This window comes from Eumetopias jubatus, unplaced genomic scaffold (assembly GCF_037043125.1).
Source record: "Eumetopias jubatus isolate StellerSeaLion01/CBP00866 unplaced genomic scaffold, mEumJub1_p1.0 scaffold_15, whole genome shotgun sequence".
NCBI lineage: Eukaryota > Metazoa > Chordata > Mammalia > Carnivora > Otariidae > Eumetopias > Eumetopias jubatus.
Window position 1 is genome coordinate 49,303,693 of NW_028274821.1, and position 6,110 is coordinate 49,309,802.

General features: G+C 37.1%; 1 non-coding gene across 1 annotated transcript; it reads right to left on the reverse strand.

Moving 5' to 3' along the window:
* Positions 1 to 5,470: 5,470 nt before the first annotated feature.
* On the reverse strand, positions 5,471 to 5,577 carry LOC114218294 (U6 spliceosomal RNA). Its single transcript, XR_003611169.1, has one exon. It is a non-coding gene; the product is annotated as a U6 spliceosomal RNA (small nuclear RNA).
* Between the last annotated feature and the right edge of the window lie 533 nt (positions 5,578 to 6,110).

Here is a 6,110-nt window from a genome sequence, read left to right on the forward strand (position 1 = left end):
GATAAAAATCACTTCACTCTCCATGATTTAGCCTTAAGAGTCATGTGATGTTCTGCTGCTGCATTCTATTTGTTGAATGAGTCACAAAAGCACAGTTTTAAAAGGAGGGTAAATAAGACTCCACCTTTCGATGGGGGTATAGGAAGGTTCTAAAAGACCATCTGGGAATGATACACAAGGATTTCTCAGTAAGTGATTGCTTATTCTTGTTTTCTTTTTCCAAAATTTGCCATCTGTATGATTTGTTTTCTCTTTTTTAATTTACTTTATCTATCATCTATCTATCTGTCATCTATCTATCTATCTATCTATCTATCTATCTATCTATCCTCTATCTGTTTGTTGAGGTATAATTGACATGCAACATTATATTAGTTCCAGGTGTATAACATGCTGATTTAATATTTGTCTATGTTGTAAAATGATCACCATGATAAGTGTAGTTAGTGTACATCACCATACATAGTTACAGAATTTTTTTCCTTGTGATGAGAACTTTTAAAATCTATTCTTTTAGCACTTTTATATATGTGATACAGTATTATTAACTATAGTCACCAAGCCATGCATTACATCTCCATGACTTATTTATTTTATAACTGGAAGTCTGTGCCTTTTGACTCCCTTTACCCATGTATTCTTATTAAATGGGTTTAAATATCTTCAGTTAGTTTCCTCTGTAGCTCTCAGTAAGTGAATGATATGATTATGTGTGGTACTGTTGCACTATACTGAAGATAATACAACTCTCTGAGAAGGGGGAACAAGACTTTACTCTATATGATGAGCTTGTTTTTGGATTAGTTAACTGGGGAAAAGGAACATAAGAGTAAACTACAAAGTTTTATTGAGAGCTTATCTTGTACTAGACTCTGTGAATCATTTTTATTCACTATCTCATTTAATCCTTACATGTAAACTTAAAAGGTAAGTATTATTAGCCCCATTTACAAAGGATAAAACTGAGTTTTAGACAAGTGAAATAATTTGCTTAGGGTCACACTGTTAAGTATTGAAAACCGGATTTTATACCAGGTCTGTGTTCTTAACTGTTATAGTCTACCTCCTTTCCATGAAATAAGGAGGCAGCCAGAATAGAAATATAACCGTTAGTTGGACTGCAAAGAAATAAGTATCTAGGAGTGGGATTGTTGATGTTACACATCAGTAATAGTCACAATATGGAGGTGGACTGGGATTCAGGAAGTGATGGAGTGAGGCAACTGCCTGCAAATTTTGCAATCCTTTGAATTAAAATATAGGTCTCAAGTTAGAATATGGAATTAAGTAGGTCAGAGAACCTTGAAGCATGTTTTCAGAGGAGTATAAGCATCTTCACACATCTGTTTCAGCACTGACAATATTAGATGTTAAAAACATGTTTCACATATCTGCTTCCCCCACTAGGTTCTGAGCTTTTGGCAAAGTGCCTACAGGACATAGTAGATAGTCAATATATGTCTGTAAACCTAAATAGAAAGGAATTGCGATTTATTCTTTTTTGACTCTGTATTTATTTCCATTTTGTTCCCCCTAATTTTCTTTTGTAAAGTTTCTTTAAAGCAGTGTGTTTTAGTGATTCTAAGTGAAACCGAAGTATAGGATCTGTCTCTCTCTCTCTTCTATTAATCATTCTTAGTCCAGTGCCTGAAAGAGGGAGAAGCCCATCCTTGAATGACCATTTCCTGTTTGTAATAATCCTGGTGGGTGAACCCTAAGAGGAAGATATATCCCAGAAGAATGGAAGCAATACTCTCTTATGGTCCCTAGAGAGACTCATATGCCTGCCCAAAATACTATATAGGTACGCCTCTGCAATAAAAATGTGGGGAAGAGTTCAGTCATTCATCTGGACAATTAGAAAACTGCTAGAAACTGTATGGCTTTATGTTCTTTAAAGTAACCGATTTATTGTATTGCTGTGACATTTTATCTGTTCTTACATTTGACATTTATGTGATTAACACCTCTGGTGATGGTTGAAATTAAACACAGACTAAAAGGACTCAGGCAGAACAAGGATGTTCTCCAATTTTCCTGGAGATTAATCTCTCCCTCTCAAATTTATAAAAGTAAACTTTTTCTTGGTTTGTTTTTGCCTCCCCAAAACTCTTTTCTAAGTTATAATTAGAGATGAAAATTAGGATATCAATGAAAAAATACACTCTGATTTATCACTTCTGACAGAGGAGGTCTTTTCCCTGGGCTGCATCTGAGTTCCTTTCTTTAGAGGAAACAGCAGGTGAGGGTGACTATTTCTCAGCTGGTGGCAGCTTCCAAGAGAAGAATTATGTCCAGGAAAATATTTGAGATTTAAGGCGCATTATGTAGTATAGTCTTAAAGTGAGCTAGAGAAGATAAAATGTTATTAAGTAAAACCTAAGAAAAAGAAAATACATTTACACTACTCTACTGAATTTGTTGAAAAATATCTGTGTATAAGTGGTTCAATGCAGTTCAAGCTTGTATTGTTCAAGAGCCAGCAGTATCTATTTTTTTTATATTTATTATTTATTTTGAGAGAGTGAGAATGAGAGAGAGAGCATGAGAGGGGGGAGGGTCAGAGGGAGAAGCAGACTCCCCACTGAGCAGGGAGCCCGATGCGGGACTCAATCCCGGGACTCCAGGATCATGACCTGAGCCGAAGGCAGTCGCTTAACCAACTGAGCCACCCAGGCGCCCAACAGTATCTATTTTTTTAAGAGGAGGAAACAGGCTGAGAAGGATTCAGTGACTTGCCCAGGAACATGTAAAACATAAATAGGAGAGCCACAAATGGAATCCAGGTTATCCTAAATCAATGCTTCTCAAGTCACCCCCTCTTTTTTAAATAAACCCAAGAGGCTCCAATGCCCACATGCCTACCTGTCTTTTTCTTCTTAGTTGTGAGGTACTGCTCTTTATTTCTACCAGCCTAGACTATTGTTTCTGGCTGGTTTCCTTCTTCCCTTCCTTCCTTCCTATCAGGAAGTCAATAGGTTTTCCTTATAATTTTCAATATTAAAAAATATAGGTTATCCTTATTTCATTAAATCTATGATGCCCTTGATCAAAAGACGCACTACTGGACGAGGTTCTACTAAGAAAAAAAATGGTTTCGACTAAACTGTGACAGAATGCCGGGGTGCCTGGGTGGCTCAGTTGTTAAACATCTGCCTTCGGCTCAGGTCATGAGTCCCACATCGGGCTCCCTCCTCGGCCGCAGGCCTGCTCTCCCTCTCCCACTCCCCCCCCACCCTGCCTGTGTTCTTGCTCTCGCTGTCTCTCTGTCAAATAAGTAAATAAAATCTTTAAAAAAAATAAACTATGACAGAATGCCTTAAAGACAGTCCTGTGTGATGCATGAATCAGTCACATCAGCCACTCATTGTCTTTCGTTAATGACAAGGGATTTAGCGATTCCTTTTATTTTCAGTTCCTCTACTTGGCATGTGTTAGCTAATCCCTTTTGTATGCATCTTAATAACAAAACCTAATACAGCTTCATTTGCTTCTGGTATTTTCTTTCTTAGGTTCTGTAAAACACATGGTTATTGTTTCTTAGGAAAATAGGGGGCTCTAGTCATTCCTGATATGATGAATATTTGCTTCACTAAATCAAATTTATTCCTCACTGCTTTATTTCTGTTATTTCTGCATATGTAATGATTTCTCCTTCAATGCAAATAATAGTGAATCCTATAGAAGATATTTTAAATGGCAATTAATCTCAACACCAAAAATACTCAAAACTCCGTGGAAATGGTGGCAATGTAAATATTCATAATCAAGGCGTGACAACCGCATCAAAACGATCACCAGGCCGGTAGTGACTACAACAGGCTACTGAATGTAAGACTCATCCCAATTATAGAGATATTAAAATGTGAAAAACTTCACACTGACTGTTGACTATGCCCTTGGATAGCTTCTGTTTTCTGCTTCTTAGATTCTGATCAGATCCTAGCTCTTTTATTCTTGATGCATCCTTTTCTCCCTCCCTCTCATCCTGCAGAGAGATACTGCTGTGCGCTGTGCCTCTATCCACTATGATATGTTTCTTCATCTACTCTAGGCTGCACTTTAGAATTTACCCCAAGGCCTGTTATAAATGTTCAGAAAATTAAATTTTCCTTTTTCCTCTTAGGGAGAGAAAACCTGACTACATTTCCAACTTTTGGCAGCGTACGTTCCCCATTTCCGTTGTACCATGTTGATATGTAGCCCTTTGCTGGTAGATGTAGTGAGTATAAAGGGATTTAACTCAGCACTAAACTTTTTAGAGAACTCTATAATTTGTATATAAGAATTACTTCCATTATTAGACATATTTTGGAAACATTTTCATATGTAACTAATGAACAGTTTTTGTGTGTGCCCTGAGAAAGGTATCTATGTAGTCGCTGATATTTGACTTTTATTACACATTCATTTTTCTCTTTTTTCCTCCATTCTTTATCATTTTTCAATTGCTTGAAATGTAATCATAATACCTGCTTACTGTACCAATCCAAACAATATGTAGTCGAAAGTGAAACTGATAGTCTCTCACTTTCTCTTTCTAATCTCATTCTCTAATGTAACCACTGTAAACTACTACTTCCTTTGTTAATACAAACAAAAATATGTACAAATAGATACTGAAGATAAAGAAACATGGAGCCTTAACAGGGATCTGCTATTTTTGCTTAATAGTATGTTGTGAGCCTATTCCTAAGTTAGTGCATAATGATCTATATTGTTCTTTTTTTATTAAATCTTTTTTTTGAGATTTATTTATTTATTTGAGAGAGAGTGTGTGAGCAGGAGGAAGGGCAGAGGAAGAAGGAGAGGGAGAGAAGGAGACTACCTGCTGAGCATGGAACCTAATGTGGGGCTTGATCCCAGGACCCTGAGATCATGACCTGAGCTGAAATCAAGAGTTGGTTGTTTAACCGACTGAGCCACTCAGGCGTCCCTGTGTTATTCTTTTAATAGCTGATTAGTGTTTCACAGTATTAGTATATCATGATTTGGGCAACTGTTTTCCTATATGTGGACATTCTAGTTGTTTATGGTGGATGTTATTAGCAACCTTTTATTTATTTATTTAGTTTTTTTTTAAGATTTTATTTATTTATTTGACAGTGTAAGAGACACCAAGAGGGGGAAATACAAGCAGGGGGAGTGGGAGAGGGAGAAGCAGACCCGGCTGAGCAGGGAGCCTGATGCCGGCCCGATCCCAGGACCCTGGGATCATGACCTGAGCTGAAAGCAGACACCCAACAACTGAGCCACCCGGGCTCCCCTAGCTTTTTTTTTTTTTTTAAGATTTTATTTATTTATTTGAGAGAGACAGAGTATGAGCTGGGGGAGAGGGGCAGAGGGAGAGGGACAGGCACTCCCTGCTGAGCAGGGGGGGCTCAATCCCAGGACCCTGAGATCCTGACTTGAGCCAAAGGCAGATGATTAAATGACAGAGCCACCCAGGCGCCCCTATTTATTTACTTATTCAAATATGGAACGCTTCACAAATTTGCGTGTCATCCTTGCACAGGGACCATGCTAATCTTCTCTGTATTGTTCCAATTTTAGTATATGTGCTGCTGAAGCAAGCACTATTAGCAACCTTTTAGATGTATTTTTGGGTAAGTCTTTGAGAGTATTTTGGGTAAGACTTTGAGAGTATTAGACATTGCTGATTTTTCTTTTTCTTTCTTTTTTTCCCCTGTTGGTTAGAATCCCAGAAATGAAAATACTCATTCAGGGAGTATGCATATTAGGAAAAGTAATATTACTCTTTTAATTTCCAAAATATTATCAAAATGCACACTTTCACCAATAATAAATGAGAGCGCCAGTTTCTCTAGGTTTTCATTAATACTGATTGTTATTAAACTCTTACATTGTCATCCAATAGGCAAAATAGTATCTTCTTTTAATTTGCATTTCCCTGTTTACCAATTGAGGTCCTGTATTTTCATTGTTTACTGATCCTTTACATTTCCTCTTTTGTGATTTGCCTACTTTAATCGTTGACCCATTTTAGATTGCCTTTTTCTTATTGACTTGAAAGAACTCTTTATATGTTTAATAATAATAAGCACTGAGTGCTTACTATCTAAATTGACTCTGACTTAAAGGACTTTGTA